This window comes from Onychomys torridus, chromosome 19 (genome assembly GCF_903995425.1).
Source record: "Onychomys torridus chromosome 19, mOncTor1.1, whole genome shotgun sequence".
Lineage (NCBI taxonomy): Eukaryota > Metazoa > Chordata > Mammalia > Rodentia > Cricetidae > Onychomys > Onychomys torridus.
In genome coordinates, this window is record NC_050461.1 from 52,152,730 (window position 1) to 52,173,315 (window position 20,586).

The 20,586-nt window shown below is 43.9% G+C and overlaps 1 protein-coding gene and 1 non-coding gene across 5 annotated transcripts in view; one reads left to right on the forward strand and one right to left on the reverse strand.

Annotated features, from left to right (window-relative positions):
• The window catches only part of Arid1b (AT-rich interaction domain 1B), a 369,773-nt gene that overhangs the window by 151,713 nt on the left and 197,474 nt on the right, over positions 1–20,586 (forward strand). The window lies entirely within an intron of this gene.
• Positions 9,741–9,844, reverse strand: LOC118570741. Its single transcript, XR_004943235.1, has one exon. It is a non-coding gene; the product is annotated as a U6 spliceosomal RNA (small nuclear RNA).

Below are 20,586 nucleotides of genomic sequence, written 5' to 3' on the forward strand. Positions count from 1 at the left end.
CTTCCTCCATCACCATTACCCACCTCTCCTCTTAAATCAAAAGGGTGTCGCTGTGTTTCCCAGGCTGGGCTTGGATTCGGGCTCAGGCGACCTTCTGCCTCACTCTTCTATTGTGAGTAGGACCCCACTCATCCTCAGCTACACTCACCTTCCACTGGGCCCTTAGTTCTCTGATACACCTCTGTTTGTCTAAGGTCCTCCAAGTTTATGTCTGTAACCAGACTGAATATCTAGAGGTGTGTTATGGTGCACATTGGGAAAGTGAGTGGACCCAGCCACTGTTCCCCACTCCTGTCCTCTGAGAAACTGCTTTGAGGGTATGCACCTCTCCTGTCCCTGAACTGGAGTGTTCTTGATGACACACTGTCTGGTTTGTACAGAACACCATTCCAAATCTTGCTAACAAGTATTAAGATCCTGAATCTGATGCCTATTATATTTAATGGGATTCCTAGTTTTGTGGCATTTGTAAATTCACATCTCATAATAAGTGTTACAGCAAGTCACATCAGGCTAAGGACAGAACTGTCAACAATGATTCCTGATGCTGTAACCCAGGTGTAGTGAGTCTGGAGCTGACTGTGTGTCCCAGGTGTTTGTTACACACTGGAGCTGACTGTGTGTCCCAGGTGTCTGTTACCCACTGGAGCTGAATGTGTGTCCCAGGTGTTTGTTACTCACTGGAGTTGACTGTGTGTTCCAGGTGTCTGTTACCCACTGGAGTTGGCCATGTGTTCTGGGAGTATATTACACACTGGAGTTGACTGTGTGTCCCAGGTGTCTGTTACCCACTGGAGCTGAATGTGTGTCCCAGGTGTTTGTTACCCACTGGAGCTGACTGTGTGTCCCAGGTGTCTGTTACCCACTGGAGCTCACTGTGTGTCCCAGGTGTTTGTTACCCACTGGAGCTGAATGTGTGTTCCAGGTGTCTGTTACCCACTGGAGCTGACTGTGTATTCTGGGAGTATATTACACACTGGAGTTGGCTGTGTGTCCCAGGTGTCTGTTACCCACTGGAGTTGACTGTGTGTACTGGGAGTATATTACACACTAGAGTTGGCTGTGTGTTCCAGGTGTCTGTTACCCACTGGAGTTGGCCATGTGTTCTGGGTGTACGTTACTTATCAGCTCAGTACAGTCCTAAGAGACTTTAACCATCTGGGAATCTTGAACAAAGCAGGTTATAGTTGGCATCTGTCTGTGTTATGTAGGCTGTTTTTCAGAAACTGTTCATTGTGGATTACACATGACTTCATACATGAGACAAGCATGAAGGCTAACAGTTAGAAGTTAAAGGTAATTTTGTGGTTGAGACAGTCATACCCTCTCAAACTGAGTTTTCACAGTGAAAGAAGAAAGCCCATCATTTCCAGTTTACTGATGTTACTGCACTGAGAAGTAGGCCCCATCCCCACCCAACATGCAGAGGAGCAGCTCAGCTGAATATCAGTCAGGAGAACCTGAGTCCTTTGCTAGCTGGAAACAGCTGGTATGTCAGTGGATCAAGATCCAGGATGTTGTCCCTGGTTTGGGGCCCTTTGAAATAAAACAGTGTCATTTGAGGGCCCCAAAATGCCCTACAGGATTGCCCACAAATCAATCTGATGGGCATTTTCTCAAGGGAGGTTCCCTCTTCCATAGTGACCCCAGCTGGTGTGAGGTTGACATGAAACTATCCAGCACAGCCACCAAGGCCCTTGACCTCTCCATTAGGGTAGTCACCCAAGCAGCAGGGACCGAACTCGGCCTCTTCCTCACCTCTCTGTCTTGGTACTAATCTGACAGTTGCCTCTTTTTCACTTTCTGTTGCCAGATGCACTGGCACCTCCCCGGGCCTAACCAGGGCCTGGGTACTGGAGATCTAGATCCCAGGAAGACGTGTAAATGCAGCAGCCTCAGGACACCTGGCTCGCCTCCTGGCTGACCACGGCTTGGGGACAGCGAGCTCAGTTGCCCACTCAGGAGGACTTTCTTTCCCTTTTATGTCTGTGTATCGTGGCCTGGAGCCTTTCATGTGTTCTTAGAGGGAAGGCACATGGTTTCTGCTTAGCCTTTTTATATACTGCCTTGCCCTTTCTGTCTCCACTCTTCAGAAATGGGATGGGGTGAGTTTTGGAGATCAGTACCTGGGAAGCAGGACTTAAAGATCTCCATCCAGTCAGTTTTACAGGCCGAGGGAAAGTATGTGGTGGCAGTTGGGAAGTAATCCTCTGCACATGCTCTCTGGCAATCTGACCCTCTGTGGCCGACAGAAATCCCTACAGCCTGGTGACCACTGAAGCGTCTCTACAGGCTGTAGTTTTCAGTTGACTTGGGCTGAGGGATGGCAGCCTTTCTCATTAAGGTTTAATGAGAGTTCCTAACATATCTAGCATCCTCCTTCTGAAAGGAAAAGAGAAGGTGCAGGTTACTGGTGAATATTGCCCCGACTGTGGATTTGCAGTACAAAGATCAGTACACCGAGGTGCTTATGGAAAGTGGTTCCAGGATCCCCACAAGCGACAGAATCCATACACGCGTGGCTTCCTTCTATAAATATATTCTATGCACATCTCCCATGTGCTTCAAAATATCTCTAGGTTATTCCCAGTACCAACTGCAGTGTAAGTGCTGTGTGGACAGTTGTTACAGTTGTTACACTATGCTATTTAGGGATGATGACGAGGACATAAAGCCTATACTGTCCATTGCTGACCCAGTTTTCCCCCAGATATTTTGATCTGTGGTTGAGTTTATGGATGCTGAAGTCTGATTGCATGAGGGCTTGTAGGCATTTCTGGACAGTCTAGATCAGCATTGTCCAAAAAATACTTTGTGCAGTGGTAAAAATAGTCCTTATCTGTGAATGTTGTGCATTATTCCATGTATGAGCCACTTGTCATATGATGCTGTTGAGTGTTTGAACCATGGTTAGTTGGAGCTGATTTCAAACTGTTAGATTTGAACAGACACCTGTGTTGTGTGGCTGCCATACTATGCAGCACAGCTGTAGAGTATAGATGTTTTCTGTTCAAGATCTTTGTACAAAGTGGATTTTTTTTTAGGGGGGCAGAATAAGAAAGTTGCTTACATTAAGACTCTCAAGTTCTTGGTGTGCAAGCTGCTGACTTGAAAAGCATTCTGAACTAGCATGCAGCTATACAAGAATAAAGGAGGCAGAAGGGACAGATGTATTTTAGATGTAGAGGGTTTTACCTGTTGCAGGTTTTTGGCATGTGGGCTGAACCCCAGGATTTGAGTTGTAAGAATAATTGTGGTGTATAACTAAGAGCTGGGACTTGAATACTGCTGCATACTCTAGCAAGCTTCTGTGGTTAGTGTCTCTCTGCTTATTTCTCTGATTTTTCAGTTGTGTGTATTTAACAGAAATAGTTCTTACAGAGGTGGGTACCTTAAGGATATTTTCTGAAAGTCCTCACCACCTCCCCTACTCTTATACACATGGAGGCCAAGTTCAGCCAAGGATGACTCCAGGTCAGACAGTAGCATAGATGCAGGGTGGGGATAGAGGTGTAAGGCTCGTGTGTGTGTGTGTGTGTGTGTGTGTGTGTGTGTGTGTGTGTGTGTCAGAGAGACAGAGACAGAGACACAGAGAGAGATAGACAGACAGACAGACACACAGACACACACACACACACACACACACACACACACACACACACACAGATTGGGACTGGAGTGTGGGGGCTTGGGCTTAACTCTGTGGTCCTGGTTCTCAGCACCACCTTGGTGATCAAATAAAATTATCTTAAGGCTTTCACCTAGTGTGCTTATTTAGGTGTCTGAGAAATGGAGCTGATCTGAAACCTCTGGTTTTTAAATAATGCCCTTGAACAAGTATGTTAGTGTCTGTAGATATGGGTAAAGAACAGAGAGGCCTTTCCCCCATGGGTCCCAAGTAATTGTGTGTTTGAGCTTGAGAGCAGGTGACACAGGATTTTTTTAAATATAGACTTTGCTTTTATTTTAATTTTTCCTCCGTTCTTTTCTCACATATTATATCTTGACAATAGTTTACTCTCCCTCCACTTCTCCCAGCCCCACCCCTTCTCTTCTCCCCCCATCTTCTCCCCCCCCCAAAAAAAAAGACCTTCCAAGGATATCAACTGAACACAGCATAACAAGTTACAATAAGACTAGGCACAAATCTCATATCAAGGACTGTCCTAGGTAACCCGGCAGGAGGAAAAGGGCCCCAAGAACAGGCAAAAGAGTCAGAGACAGCCCACTCCCACTCTTAGGAGCCCCACAAGAACCCCATCTACACAACCATTAACATATGTGCAGAGGACCTAGCTCAGTCCCATGTGGGGTAGCTTCAGTCTCCATGAGCCCCTATCTAAGCCAGCTTAGTTCTTTCTGTGGGCAGTGTTTGTTCTTGGGGTGTCCTCGACCCCTCTGGATCCTACAGTCCTTCCTCTCCCTTTTTTGTGGTATTCCCCTGGCTCCACCTAGTGTTTGGCTCTGGGTCTCTGCATCTGCTCCAGTCAGTTGCTGGATAATATGTGTCCGGTGACAGTTGGGCTACAAGGGCAGTGGGAGTACTAGCCTTTAATCCTGGGCACTCAGGAGACAGAGGCAGGAGGATCTCTGAGTTAAAGGCCAGCCTGGTGTACAAGGCATAGGAACTTTTAAGTCCCCGACTTTTAGGGCACCATTCCTCTTTGCTGGCCACTTGGAAGGAGAGATTGGATGGAGCAGGTGCTACTAATGAAGCTGCTGTGTGGCTCACCTCGCCTCCCTCACAGCTGAGCTCGACTCTCCTGGGGATGCTGCAGGCTGCTGCCTTCCCCTGTGTCAGAGCAGTCTCCTGGCTCACTGCTCAAGTGTCCTGAATGTTCGGACTTTCCAACCACTGTGTTTTGTATTGGAAACAATGTGGATGGGTAGTTTGAAGGTATGCCTCAGCATTTCCAATTTGACTGTTGTCCCCCCAAATTCCATGTGGGCTTGTGGACACTCATTTCCATGTGCTGCAGTTCACCATGCTCTACAGAGCCTATCTGGCTGGTGTGTGATAGCAGGAAGTCACATCTTTTTATTGCTAAGCTCCTTCCCCGTCAGAGAGAAGAAAAACACAGAAATGTGAAATAAGTTTCTCTATATCTCCTTGGTTCCATGGTGCACAAATGGATGGCTTATTGTTGCTAGATGCTCCTATTCATTCCGTTTCTAACCCCATCTCCCTTTATTTACGAAGCGAGGAGAGTTGAGTTCGTTTGTCAAGCAACTCCTGAGCCTTTGTGGTGTGTTGTTAGGATGGATACATTCCTAGTGTGGAGAGTGGCAGAGTCCCTCAGATAGGGACGCACTTTTTGGCAACTACATTTTGTAATAATGTACATCATTATATTATACATTATATATAATACTGTAATGATGTATTTGTCTCATTTCAATGTTCTCTGAACATCTCCAGCATTGCTTTTGAATAATTTCCAGTTTTAATTGTACCCTAACTTTCTTTTTCTTCAATTATTTGGATAATTTCGGTTTTAAAAAGCGCTACTAAGCCCAGTGCATTATTGTCGTCCAGCTAGTGGAACTGCACAGGAGAAGATGAGGTCAGGAAGCCTGGGAGTTAGCTGCTAATGAAGCAGAGTACTCTGAGGTGAGCGGGAAATGAGCAAGTCCCTTCCCAGCTCCTACCTGCTTCTTATTTGGGATTTTTCAGTTAAGTAAAACCACTCACCACTTAGTGTGCCTCAGTCTAAACATCAGCCCCAAAGACTTTAATTAGCGCACTTCTGTTAAGATAATGAGGAAGTTACTAGATGAGATGCTGGGACCCACGAAGGAAGTTGCAGCCCCAAATATACCCATCCTCCATCACTAGGTGCAGCACCGTGCTTGGTGGTCTACACGTGGAGGGCCCAGCATGGAGGCTGGAGCGTAAGGCTCTGCACAGCTTGACCCTAATTGTCTCCTGAAGGAGTGGGTGCAGCCTCTCACTACTAAACAGTTGCAATAAAGGTCAGCAGTACTTAGTTTGATGAACCTCTATCAGAAAAAGTGACATTTGTAGGGTAAATTATCTGACGACTTCTGTGCATCAAAGTCCTTCTACATACACAGTTAGTTTGGTAAACATCCTTCACTGCCTCCCCAGAGTAAGTGACTGCCATGTGTACCACCATACTTTTCTTCCTTTGTGGCCACAGAGGTCTGCATTCCAAGCCTCTTAGGTCTCCTGTGGCTGCCTGAGTTTGTTGCCTGTTCAAGTTTTCATTCAGAAAGATCTTAGAAGCTTGTCCACCCCTGATCTCACCCAGAACATTCTACACATTCTAAACTACTGATGTGGTTATCTTTAAAACCAACATTTCACTTGCTTTACACCATTTCTCATTTTCTTTCTTTAACAACCTGGAAATGTCTGGTTTTGACAGTGAGTCAAGCTCTGTACCTGTGTGGTATGGTGTCTGTGTGAAGGATGCCGTTTGTTGACTCATAGTAATCCTCTGAGTGCTGATACATAGATTCTGTTCTTGAAATTGTGCACTGTGGTTTATGATAAACCAAAAAGTGTGGTTTCATTTTGGTGATTGTGTTAGTTCAAACAACAAGAAATAATGTACACAAACTTTATTGACAAAGTGATGCCTTTAAAAACTGCTATTTATGTTTGTGAACAAATGTTTTTCCTCTGCAGGAGTCTGGTTAGATGTTGTCTAGAGTACCACAGTACAGCTGCGTGCTAACAACTTAAGAAGCAAAGCAACATTTCATTGCTAATCCCTGTATTGCATTACTTAGAGGGGGGACTTGTCAAGTGGGACAAACCCTCAAATTACTCTTTGCAAGAACCCCAAAAAGAAATAAGTAAAATGGCATTCATATTTAGCTAAACGCCTTAGAGTTGCACACTCACTCTCCCATCTTTCCTTACAGTTGCACACTCACTCTCCCATCTTTCCTTAGAATTGCACACTCACTCTCCCATCTTTCCTTAGAATTGCACACTCACTCTCCCATCTTTCCTTAGAGTTGCACACTCACTCTCCCATCTTTCCTTAGAATTGCACACTCACTCTCCCATCTTTCCTTAGAGTTGCACACTCACTCTCCCATCTTTCCTTAGAATTGCACACTCACTCTCCCATCTTTCCTTAGAGTTGCACACTCACTCTCCCATCTTTCCTTAGAATTGCACACTCACTCTCCCATCTTTCCTTAGAATTGCACACTCACTGCCCCATTCTTTCCTTAGAATTGCACACACACTTTCCAGTTCTTTCTTTAGAATTGCACACTCACTCTCATAATTCCTTAGAATTGCACACACACTCTCCTGTTCTTTTTAAGACGTGAGTTTAGAGAAATGGTTCTGCTAAGCAGCTGACTTCCTGAATGTTATGAACTGAAGCAGCAATGGTGCCACTGAAGAGCTCACAGAGAGCACACCTTTGTCCTGTGTTAGGAAAGGAAAATAGCTGTAAGGTTGGGACATTGGTCACCAAGCTGAAGATTCATGTGTTCTCAAAGGAAAGGCAGAAGGCCGCATCAAACTCCAGCCCTTAGCTTTGACAAGAGCCCTGTGCTGTTTACCACAGCAGAAAAGTTACAGCACAGTGTGTTTGGAACCCATGATGCTCATGCACTGCATCCGAGTGCCTGGCACACTGGGCCATTCAGTAGAAGCCAGATACTAAAGTCCAGTTTTCATTTACACGAAGTCCTCTGTAGGGACCAGCCATTTGTGCATGTCATTCCAGCATTTTGGGCACAAGAGGCTTCACACTTGGCATGTGTGATTTGGACAGTAAAATGAAAGACGTTGACTTGACTAGTCTACTTCGTGCGCAGTGGTATCCTGGCCACAGATGCCACCTGATACCTCTGTACTCCAGGACATCTTCTGGATCCCCACAGAGGCACCTGTTCTCAGCCTTTTACTGCATTTTGGCTCCTGTCTCCACACGAGGTATCACTTGATAGAAGATGAACATGATTCTTAAAAACATTTGATGATTAGGCCCGAGGAATGAAACCCCTGTTCAATGGATCTCACCTTCTGCTTCCTGTGACTAATGATACCTAGCTAGGGTTTTTGGTTGTTTTTTGAAGTAGAAATAGATAGACACCCAAGGCAAGGGAACTGGTGTCTTATTACCTAGGAATATGATCTTTAAAAAGAAAATCTGTGTTTTATACCTCCCAAAACACAGGGACCTCATTTGGGTAAGGCGGAGCTTGCCCCTTCTTTATAATGAGAAACAAAAGCAGACTGACTGCTTTTTCAGAGTAACTGTATGTATGCATGTGGACATTTTTAGAAGTTGACACATACATGTGCATTTTCTGGCCTTCTGTGTGATGCTTAAGTGCATGTATCCATAGATTCAAACATGTTTTTAGAAAAGATTAATTCCTTTCAGATGTAAAGCCCCTTTGCTTTCTTTAATGTTTCTAAAACTTGGAAATAAAGCCTCATTGCTTCCAAGTTTGAATTTTATTCTTATTCTTTTCTTTAGAAAAGACTGTTTCAGAACTCTGTGTTTATAGGTGTAATTGATTTTCATGGTTCTGTCTGTTTCAGGGGCTTGCACTCCTGACTCACCTTAGATTGTGCTAGGGCCTGTGCACAGGTAAGGGGGGTAGATTGGAGAAACAGAAGGAGCCCTAGTTTTCTCCTTAGAATGGCTGTGGTTTGTGTATGTGCAGACATATGTGTCACTGTAAAGTTGGGATCACTGTTTTCTGTATGATCCCTGAGTTGTCTCTGCATATATTTATACATTTTCTGCCTCTTTTGGAAAAACTGATTTTTAAAAAAATACTGTTTGTTTTATTGCTTGGGAATTTTAGCATCCTCTGCTGTCAAACATAGTTTTAATCGTCCTTTTAAATGACTGCATAGTACCCGTATGGAGTAAGCCTGTAGAAGAGAATATGAATGTACTGTTTGAATTGTATCTGGACTCTCTTACAAAATTTCAGTCTTGTTTACTAAGAACAATCAAATTTTACTTTAAAAAAAATTGTTTTATGAACAAAAAATGGCTCCTTAGGGGGGAAAACAACTTTTGCTCATAGTATATTTATTTGAAATTCTTTTTTACAGAAATTGAACGATATTTATTTCATAAAACAGAAATGTTTATTTGCTTATGAGGTGGCTCCTGAGCAGGACTGACTGTATTCTCTGGTGTGAACTGTGCATGGCTTGAGTGTGGGTTCTGGAAGCCTCTGCTTCCATGTTCAAGTATGGCTGCCGGTTAGGGAAGGGAGCTGTGGGGCAGTTTCTCTTTTATCCGTAGCCTGAATGAGTGCTTCCTGGCCAGCCTTGTAGGATGCTTCCCACACACACCTGGCACTCAGGGACTCAGCTGCCCATCCCATTAGCTTATCTCGACCTACAGTCACTGTGGATGAGCTGTGAAGCTTCAGGACCTTCCATGACATCAGCAGTGTGGGACTCAGACTGACCTTGTCCCGGGTGCTGAGTTGGCTCTTCTGCACTCTTCCCATTAGCAAGCACTCAGGCTCCTTTGGAGGATTTAGTCAAGTCCTCTGCTGACACCTTACAGATCACTCTGCCCCCTGGACAGAGCCAAAATGAAGCTAATGGCCACATGTGGTGTTTGAGGCCAAAAATCTATCTAGTTTTCCTCCTACCCCTATTTAAAAAAAAAAAAAAAAAAATCTTTGTGTCTATGTGCTGAGATGTCAGACAGGCTAATTTGATATTCTGTGTAGGGACTATTTGAGAGAAACATGGTTTGAAATTTTTTTTGTTTTTAAATATGGAACACTTCATGAATTTGGGTGTCATACTTGCACAGGGGCCATGCTAATCTTCTATGCATCGTTCCAATTTTAGTAATGTGCTGCTGAAGCAAGACTGTTTGAAATTCTTAATGATAGATAATTTTTGTTTGTATTCAGTCAATAGAATGTGTCTCTGGATTAAAAATTGTAAGTTTGGAATTATTACTGATGTATAAAAATGAAGATAATTATTAAACCATCTATTTTTTAAATTTAATTTAATTTTTATTATGTATATGTGTGTGGATCTATGCACACTTGGGTATAGGTTCCCACAGAGGCAAGAAGAGGGTGTCAAATCCCCTGGAGCTAGAGTTACGGGTAGTTGGAAGCTGCCTAATGTGGGTGTTGGGAACTGAACTCAGGTCTTCTGCAAGATCACCAAGTGATCTTCACTGCGAGCCTTCTTTCTAGCCCATAGACCACCTTTTTGCCAGCTTCATCTCAGTTGATGTACAGCTTTTCTTACACAGAAGGGTTCCTTTTTACATTAATATTTTAGGGAGACTTACTAATGTTTTATTTGTCCTGTGTGTGTGGTCTGTAAAGGTTTTGCTTTGGGCATATGGAGAAAATCATCCCTTGATTTGTCTTTATTTGAGCTTGTAGGAAATGAAAAATTGTATAAACAACCTACGTATCAATGTAGATGAGGTGCTAAATAAATTGTAATAAGCACCAGAGGCCATCCGAATGTGTTAATCTCCAGGCTGCGTGATGATTTTTGTGTTGTGAAAGGTTAGCTTTTAAACTGCAGGACTTAATTACTTTTCAAATGAATATTTCATAGCAGTTACTTTCCTTTGCACATACAGCAGCCTCCATAGTCTGGTCCCCATGTGGCAGACACCAAACAGCTGGGACAAGGTTCAAAGTAGTAACATAATTCAGTGGTGGTTTCCAGCTCCAACCTCACCAGGCCCTCTCTGGACCGGGCTGCACAGCTAGTCCACTTCCTAAATTTTGTCTGGACTGGCTAGGTTTCCCCCCGAACAGAGGAACCTGCCTTTTTCAGCCCGTATTGGATGTTATTCTATAGCAGTTTTATCCAGGCTGAGCAATCTTCTCACCACCTTAATGGTGTGGAAAGTGACTATCATTTGAAGAAAGTGGCTGTAGATTATTATGTGTTCTAGGGTAGTAGAATTTAATAGAATAAACCAGATCTCTGTGTTGACATGTTCATTATGTAAAACATAGGTTAAACTTACATTAAATTTAAAACTCAAAAAGAAAAAAACCCCTAGTTAAAAGTAAATCACAATTCAAATAGGAATAACTATATTTAACCTGTCTTCTAGCTCTTTTATATGAAATATGGCTTTAAATACTTGGAATATAATGTATAATAGTGCTTGCTAAGTTTTGAGAGGGCGGTTTTTATTTTGTATTATTAGCTTGATTGTCAAAAGGTTATATTTAAGCCCAGCATGGTGGCACATGCCATTAATCCCAGCACTTGGGAGGCAGAGGCAGGTGGATCTCTGAGTTTGAGGCCAGCCTGGTCTACAAAGCGAGTTCCAGGACAGCCAAAGCTATACAGAGAAACCATGTCTCAAAAGTTATATTTAAATATACATTTACAATTGTAGTTCTTGGAAAAATTATTAATGGTTAGTAAGTTCTGAGAATATCCAGGTATTAAGAATTGTATTTTGTAGGCAGTATGTACGTGCTTTCATTTCCTGGAGGCGGTTTCAAGTATTTCTGGACTTGGTTTATATCGCATGTGCTGTTGGTGAGACACCAGCACACTGGCTGAGCTTGGCCTTCCAATAGGCTGAGCTCCTGAGGCCTCTCTCGGAGGTTCAGAGGCTGATGACAGTTTCCTTCTAGTTAATGGAATGGGACCCGCAGCTGCACACATCACAGTTGGCCATTTCTCCATCAGCTTACAGCAGTCACTGCTGTCCCCTGCTCTGCGGCAGCAGCAGCAGCACTTGATGGCCAGTCATGGGTTGTGGAGATGCTTAGGACGGTGGTTTCAGTTGAGGGGAAAGGTCGCTACACGGCCAGCACACACAGATCACCTGCTGTGCTGTTAGCAGCTCCTTTAACAGAGCATGTGAACTAAAAGTTACTTTTGGACTTTGTCAATGGGAATAGTTTTTTCTTACCTGTTTGTCTTGATTAGAAATTTTATCTCAGCCATTTTTAGAAATATGTATATGTGCATGTAGTCATGATAGTCTCCAAATCTGTCAAATGTTTGACCATTAGATCTATGCTGAATGTATTAGTCTTATACAGACATGTGCATATACACACACATATGTGTAGGTATGTGGACACATACTTTCCCTTTAGGTAAGAATAGCCACTGGTATTAGATACAAATCGCCACAGAAATGTAATTAAATGTTAGGTATGAAAAAGTCAGGAAGATAAATTAGCTGTCACCCATCAGGTTAATGATTAATTTGGATTAATTTTTTTCTCTTGGTACTTCCCTCTTTTGACTGATTTTCATTGCTCTGAATGATGAATAAGGAAGTAGAAGTGTGGGTGTGTGGGGGTGAGGGTGTGCACATAGTGCACATTTGGGACAGGAGATGACTCCAGTACTCTAGTGATTTTAATTGATCTTGTATATTCTGCCTGCTATTTAAAAATCAGGATTGCTGTTGTGACATGAGCTTTGTTAGGTTTGCTGTTACCATGATGCAGTATGTTTTAGACTCTTCTGATTGTGTTTGGAATTGTTTCAATTGATCATTTAGTTGGAATAGTATATCCTTACAGACCTGCAGTTGAAACACTTACTGCATGGGCCTTTTTAGGTAGTTGTAGAGTTACCTTTGCATAGCTGTTACTCTCCTGAGACAATGGCTTAGGAGAAAAAGACTCCTTTTGGTGGCTCTTGGACAGAGAGAGCATCATGGCAGCTCGATATGGTGGGGCTGTTTCCCCATGGCGAAAAGAGAGCAAAAGAAGGGATCAGGCCCAAGATGCACCCCCAGGCTCTCTTAGAGGCCTGCCCCCACAGCTAGGTCCTCTCTCCTAAAGTTTCCAGAATCTCCCAGAGAAGTGCCTCAAGCTGGGATCCAATCCTTAAGCACACGGCCCATTGGGGGTCATTTCATATTCAAACCATCCCAGAGGTTCTGTACTTTTGAAGGTGGAGATAAGAGTGACAAGGGACATTGATCTATCCAATGGGAACCTGGCTTTCAACGTTGATTTTTCTTCTTATTAAGTAAATCTCTTCAGTGGATGTATGCAAAGTTCAGCATTGTGTAAGGCTTTGGACGTTGAATTATTTCCTGCTCATTGTGTCCTGGGAACAGGTGCCCTGTTCTTCTCCATGCTCCATTCCCAGTCTGCTGCTGGGCGGGAGGGTCCAGATCTGTGTGCACCACGAACAGTGGCCACTGTAACATGAATCTTAAAGAGTCTTATTAATAAAACTCAAACCCGAGGCCAGTTATTGGGGTGAATGCTGGAAGATCAGAGAAGCAGAACAAGCCACAGCTATCTCACCTTGCTAGTTCCTCAGGTGATCCTGTTTCCTCAGGCTGGAAGCTTCTGAGTCCTCCTCCACATGAGTCTCAGCTGAACTGTGTTGCTCCAAAGATTAAACTAACTACATGCTTTTTCCTCTTTAGTTCCTGGTCCTCACTCACACCTTATATACCTTTTTCTTTCTGCCCCCACTCCCTGGGATTAAAGGCGTGGGTCACCATGCTTAGCTGTTTCTAAAGTGGCCTTGAACTCAGAGATCCGGCTAGCTCTGCCTCCCAAGTGCTGGGATTAAAGGCGTGCACCACCATTGCCCAACTTCTATTATGGCTTACTCTCCCCATTTTCTAGCCACCATTTCTGGCTCTGTTCTAGTGGCTGTCTGTTCTCTGACCCCCAGATATGTTTATTTTGGGGAACACACAATATTTCAGGGAACACAATACCCACCACACCACACCTGAAGTGTCTCCCCATCACACTCCTTCACCCTGCTCACACCTTCCTAGACTCTGGACATCTCCACTGCTGCAGATTTCCTGGCAATTAAACCACTGATAGAAAATGCTTACTGTTTGCCCAGGATTCAGTTTTTATTGCTGCTTATTACAAGTCAAGATTAGTATTGGATATTTTGCTTTTAGTTTATACAGTTAAGGGAATGTGGGAAGTTAAGAGTGTTGAAACATTTGTACTTAAAGACCATAAATCAGAGCTGTGGAGCCTTAGGGTAAAATCCTGGGTGAATATAGTCGGTCCTAGAGTCTTGACATTCTTACCACTCTAGTGATTATAAAGATGTAGTCACTTCGGGGGTCTAAGCTTGAATCCCACACCACCACTTGTGGCTGAGTGAATGGAGGAGTTTATCACCTTTTGCGCATGTGTTGATTTGCCAGTGATGGGGACATGGTGCACTTGCAGAGTCTTGGCAAGTGGTGGCCTGTCTTTTGGTCATGAATACTCTGTCTTGGAGTTTAGTGCTGACTCCTGCAGTGAAGGAGGCTGACCCTGGCAGATCTCTTGTTTATGGACCCGGCAGCTGGGCAGACGTGAAAAAGGTACACACGTGTCCCCAGGAGAACATTGCTGCAAAGTGCATTAGCTTCCCATCAGTCAGTCTCCTTATGAGGAGAGCTTTCCCTAGGTTGAGGAGTTTACTTCCGGTTAGCACATTTCTACAGAGTATATTCCAGATTCCTCAGATGCAGCTTAGAGATGAACTTAAGCAATCAGATTCATTAATAAATTATTTCATGAGCAGACCGAGCAAAAACATACTTCACCATTCATATCTCAGCAGGTTTGTCTGTGTGTGCCAACAAAATTACCTAGAAATACTATGTCTGGACACAAATCTCCACTCTGAATGAGTCTGTTAGCCTAGTCTAACGTTTTCTTCCCAGCCCCTGAGTGGATGGACTTTATGAATGACCTCACACATGCAGGTCATTTGGCCAGGAGAACTTTCATCTACAGCACTCATCAGAACAGGCACTTAGGAAGCCCACGCCACAACTCCTGTTGTGTGAAGAAGATGCTGAGTCTAGTTGCCAAAGCTCAATGCTTTGGTTTGGTTTATTCTGTGAGACCTTCTTGTGTCAACTATCATCAGACAACCCAATTCCAAGCCAGAGCTTCTGGTAAAGAAAACTGGTGTTCCCTCCTTGCACTGCCAAGGAGCTACCGAATATAGAAATTGATGTTGAATTACTAAGGATCAGCTTCACTGGCCACTTGGCTCCTCCTGGCTTGTTGCTGTGTTGACCGACCCTCAGCTCTTACGTGTGTTGTTGGGGTAGATGTGATGTACTGGGGATCAGGCCCTTGCACAAGTTAGGCGAGTGTCCTGATCTACATCTCCAGTCCTTGTTTTGCTTTGTTTTTTTGAGACATCTCAGGTTGGCCTGGTGGAACTTGTGTTCTTCTCCAGCTCGCTCAGTGTTGGCGTTACCCGCTTGCCCTGCGGTGCCCAGCTGCCCTCTGTGTGCTATTAGACACTCTAGTTACAGTACTTGATGCTGTGCCTGGAGAGTCACCATCAAGTGCTGGACCTGGTTTTCTCTGGTTCTTCCCAGATCCATGGTGGCGAATAGAATTGTGCCCTAGTGATACTCTATATGAAGTGTCAATATCAGCTGCCCTTAAGGCCTGGACTGTGATCTGACGTGAGCCTGGGGCCTGCTCATTCCCTGGTGGCTGCACAGCTCCTGTAGCCTGCTGTCTTCACGCTGACCAGCCACTCTTCTGACTCTCTTGACGTAGCTCTCCTAATTAGGCCAGGACGACGTAGAACCATTTCCCCTTGGATTAGCTGAGAGCCACGTGATTAGGGGCCTTAGTTACATCTGCAAAGTCCTTTAACCTTTGCCATGTAAAATATCTTAATCACAGGCAACATCCGAACATAGTTATAGGACCTGTCAGAACTCCAGATGTGAGTGGGAGATAACAGCTGGGACTCTACTGTAGAGTAGGATCAACTCAGAAGACTATATTTCCTAGTTCACATGGTTCTGTGTCTTAAAAGACTTTAAACAATACATGAAAGTTACAACATTTTGTCTCATGATATGAGATCTCTCCCAGAATGCCTAAATGAAAACTAAAGTGCCTAAATTTAGAAGGAATTTTAGCTAATTATGTGTGACCAACAACAGCAGTTCTTGAAGGTTTATTGAACATTTCTGGTGTGTCAAGGACAGACATTGAGAAATCAGAAAGGAAGTGTTGTTTAGATTCACTTTGTTTTGTGAGGAACAGAAACCCCCGAAGAGGGCTGGCCCGAGTGGCCACCTCATCTCTGGACCGCTGTCCACTGCTGTGCTTTTCTGGGCAGAAAATTGAGCCGGTCACCCTTAAGAATGTTTGTCTAGTGACATCATGTGTCCTTAGTGTGTCCTTGGTGCACATGGAAGATTAGAGTTTTAGCATGTACACAGCTGTGTGCGTTGTGCTTTGTGGTCCCAGCTCTGGCCTGCAGGGCCTCTTGTCCAGTAATTTACACAAACTGGAGGCCATCTCTGCCTGCCCTTTTCAGTTGGACACGTGCGCTCTCCTTGTTAATCTGGGGGTTCAAGTGAGCTCAAGAATGACAGGAGTCTCCTTATGAGCCAGTGCAGCTAGCCTGTGGAGCCGGCTGCCATTAGAAAGGGGCTGACTGCATTGCCCGGTGACCTTTCTTTGAAACAACTATCCTCCAACAAATGTCAGGCCGAAGGAGTTAGCCTTGGAATTTTGGTAGACATTTTTCTCTGTTTAAAAAAGGAAAGTTTTAGATTCTTTGTGTTTTGTTTCCTGTGAGAGAAAGAAATTTAAAATAACCATATCAGCGTGATACTTGGTGTTAGTGCCGCTTTGATAATGGCTAACACATTAGGCCAGTGTGTCTCACATTATGCTATGTGATAGACTGTAGACATTGTAATTGACTTTGGCCATGTGTAATGGCATCCTCCCTCCCATTCCGTCTTGCTGTTGAAAAGCGGCAGTCTGAGGCAATGTGCTATACTTCTGATGGGCTATCTTTGCTTGTCAGCCTGACTGTGTCTGGATTAACAGAAAACCAAGGGGTATGGGTATGCCTGTGAGGGAGTTTTTCTTAATTGAATCAGTTGAAGTGGGAAGACCCCCCCCCCTTAAATCTGGACCACACTTCCTGGTGGCAGCCCACATAAAGGACATGGAAGAGGAAGCTGTCACTTTGCTTACTTATCCTGACTCCCTAGCAAGTCCGTTCCTTCACTGGCATTAGAATCCATTTCTTCTGTACTCCAGCGTATGCTGAAGACCAGCCAAGACAGCCAGCCTTGTGGACTGAACACTGCAGGATTCGTGGACTTTACATTGGCAGACAGCACTTGTTGGACTAGCTGGAGCACGGCCTGTAAGCCCCTCCAGTAAATATGAATATATCGTATATAATATGTTCACACACACAATCTCAGTTCTTTTCCTGTAGAGAGTAGAGAACTCTGACTAGAACAGTATCGTAGCTACCAGCTAGGCCTGTTACTCTGAGAATGTATGCTCTACAACATGGTAGCCACCAGTTAGGCCTGGCTGCTGTGTACTTATAATGTGACTGCTGTAATCACAAGACTGAGGCGTGACTGTATTTAAACAGCTAATTGTGGCAAGGGCAGGCTGATCGACAGCACAGGTCATGGAAGGCCTCTGCTGCTGCACTAGCTTCTGCAGAACGGGGGTAAACAAACACAGCTCCTGAGGCCCATCCTAAAGCTGAAACCCAATTGTCTCTGGCCCCCCCTGATTCTCACTCTTGCCGATAATTGTTTTCAAATGCATTTAAGGAGCATGTGTGACGTTATTTGTTTCTAGTTGCTCGTGTTCTTGAATACATCTCTTACATTTAGACAGTGAAATGGTTTTCACATTGATCCTAAGGAACCTAGTATCAGAAATTTCATCATAACTAGAGACCTAGAAGGACATGGAATTAAGAAACAAAGTTCTGTTTAGTTTGCATTTTTAACTTCCCAAACCGCTCCTGCTGCCAGGAACCATGAGACTTGGTGTTTTTGACATGAATGGTGATACCTTCCTTCCTCCTCCTCACACTTATTTTTATTCTGTTTGATTTGCCAATTTATTTCCAATATTTAGAATATCGGATTTGTATTCAACTCTTCTTGTAACCACTTCTGACATTCTAGATTTAAAAAAAAAAAATAAAGGAAACCATTGAGATGGCACTTTGGGTAAAGAGAGACTCTTGCCACCAAGCCTAAAGGCTGGAGTTCAGTCCCCAGAATCCTCACAGGAGAAGGAAACAACCAGCTGCCAAGCTGTTCTGACCTTTGACATGCCTGCACCATGTTTGGACAGACAGACAACAGGCAGGCATGCACCTACACACACACACACACACACACACACACACACACACACACAGCCACCGGAGGGGGGCATTGGTGGGATTACAGAAGTAGTCCTGAAATCTGGCTTTTTATGGGTTTTCCTGCCCCGGAACTTCTAGATTGTTCCAGTTCATTTTTATATGACCTGCATACACGTTGCCTCACTGCGAAGTTTCCTTGTGGAACATTTCTCTGCAGCATCACACTGTGCTAATTGAGGTGTGATTTCCCAGCAGGCACCTTTCTTGAGAACATAATTTTATTCATTCAGAGATCGCCAGTGCCCAGAATTTTAGGAGAGAGGAAAAAATATCAAGGGAACGAAGTGAAAAGTAATGTGATTTTGGATTTTGAGTTTTTATTGTGCATACATTTTAGGCATGTGGCTGTGCGTTCTATAGTTTTAATAATCAGAGTGAAGAAGTGAGCCGAACGGCCTCAGCCTGGCTGGTGCACTGAATCTGAAACGTGTGCTCTTCTGGGAGTGCCCGCTTTATAAACTGCGTACAAGCAAAACCACGTGAGGTTAGGCTCATTATTCCTGCTTCTCATAAGGGAAGTATTACTGACGCCTCTTCTTGCAGCATACTGAATTTGTAAAAACCGAATTATTATCAAAATAGTGTTATTTATATTTTGATCTTAAGCATTTTTAGCAATAAAGTAATTAAGGCATGCACAGGTTTTAAGACATAATACTATTACATACTTGATAGCATATGTATAGCTTTTATAAATACTAGGAAACAGAAAAAGGTGTTGTAATGGTTTGGAACCGAAGCACCAGTGTCTCGACAGTGAGCCTCTGCCAAGATCCCTTCCTCTGTCTCTTAGTGACTCTTCCTGTATTTTTAAAAACTGCTATAACAATCGTGTATATTTCTGGGTTCAGTGCTCTGTTTCTGTCCTTTTGGGTTTTTTTTTTTTTTCTGTTTTTTGGTTTGTTTGTTTTTTGTTTGATTTTGGTTTTTTTTGGAGCTGAGGCTCGAACTCAGGCCCTTGCACTTGCTAGGCAAGCGCTCTACCACTGAGCTAAACCCCCAACCCTGTTTCCATCTGTTTTTACCAAGCCACAGTTAACCCAGTCACTAACATACCCGTTTCCTCCAGTGCTCTCCATGCCTTCATAGCCTAGCTCCTAGCTGTTTTGAAATGCATGTTACTTCATTTTGTCCTCGTTAAACTATGGCCACTTTCTGCAGTGGCTCATCTTGAAGGGTCCATGTTTGTGTGAGCTCCTCCTGTGTCAGATAGTTCTCTCATAATCTCACCTAACACTGGAAAGTAGAAAACGTAAATTTTTCCTAGACAACAGCAGCTGACCCAAACACCGTAAGTGGTAACTCCGCCACCACCTGCACATAAGCACATGGCCACAGCACTTAATTCAGCCACCTCAAAGGCCAGTACAGGCACTCCTGTCTTCCCCTTCCTGTTGGATATGGGCAGATTGGTTTCAGTTTTGTGGGACCTGGAACCATGAGCTGTCTTAGCTACAGCCTGTGACCCATTCCTAAGACACATTTTTCCTCAGCACAGCTTGCTTGTCAACGTCATGACTCCACTTCTGCAGAGATGGACTGGGTGTGGAGTAACCCGCCCCCCACCTCTCCTTTTCACTGTTCTCGTGTGTTGTGAAACCCACCGTGTCTCTTGTATGAACTGTTTCTCGCTTTGACTGTTCTGAACGGTTTTGCCAGGAGCACATGTAAGTCCTTCTATAGATGAAATGGTTTCGTTTCTCCAGTCGCTCGGTACCTAGGAGCAGAATTCCCTACTTCACAAAGCAGCTACCATTTATAATCCCATCAGCAGGGCTGCTGTCCAGCACCCAGCACGTAGCTTCTGCACTGCAGTCCTGAGGGGTGACTGGTTCTAATTCATCCTCTCTGGTCACTGGTGATGGGGACACCTTGGAGTGTGAGCACTGGCTGTGGCTGTCCTCTGGTAGGAAATCTTCTCAGATCTTTGGGGCATTTCTGAATTGTTTTATGTTGTGTTTTTGAAGTTCACAAGTTCCATTTATGAATATAAGTCTCATTTGAAAACCTGACACCTGTGTCTTAAAAGCCTTGTTTGAAGAAAAAGCAAACAAAAATCTCACTTAATTTTGCTGAAGTTTTCTTTCTTAGGAGAGCGAGACTTTGAAGACAGGGTTTCTCTGTAACAGCTCTAGCTGGCCTAGAACTCACAGGGATCCTTCTGCCTCTGCCTCCCGAGTGCCAGGACCCTCGCTTTTGAAATAACATTTGCGTTTTTGACATGAAGTATGTGCTTTCTTACTTTTTAGAAGATCTTTTCACTGGACATTTTTTTTTGACTAACATTGTCCTTTAGTTTTTAGGAGCTGCTGACCAGATTTGTGGGTTTTCTGTTTCTGAGAAGGCTTCATTTATTTGTGTTGCTTTTTATGTTTTGTTGTTTGTTTTCTTCACAGATTTTCTCTGGCTGGTGCTGAGCATGTGATGATGATGTA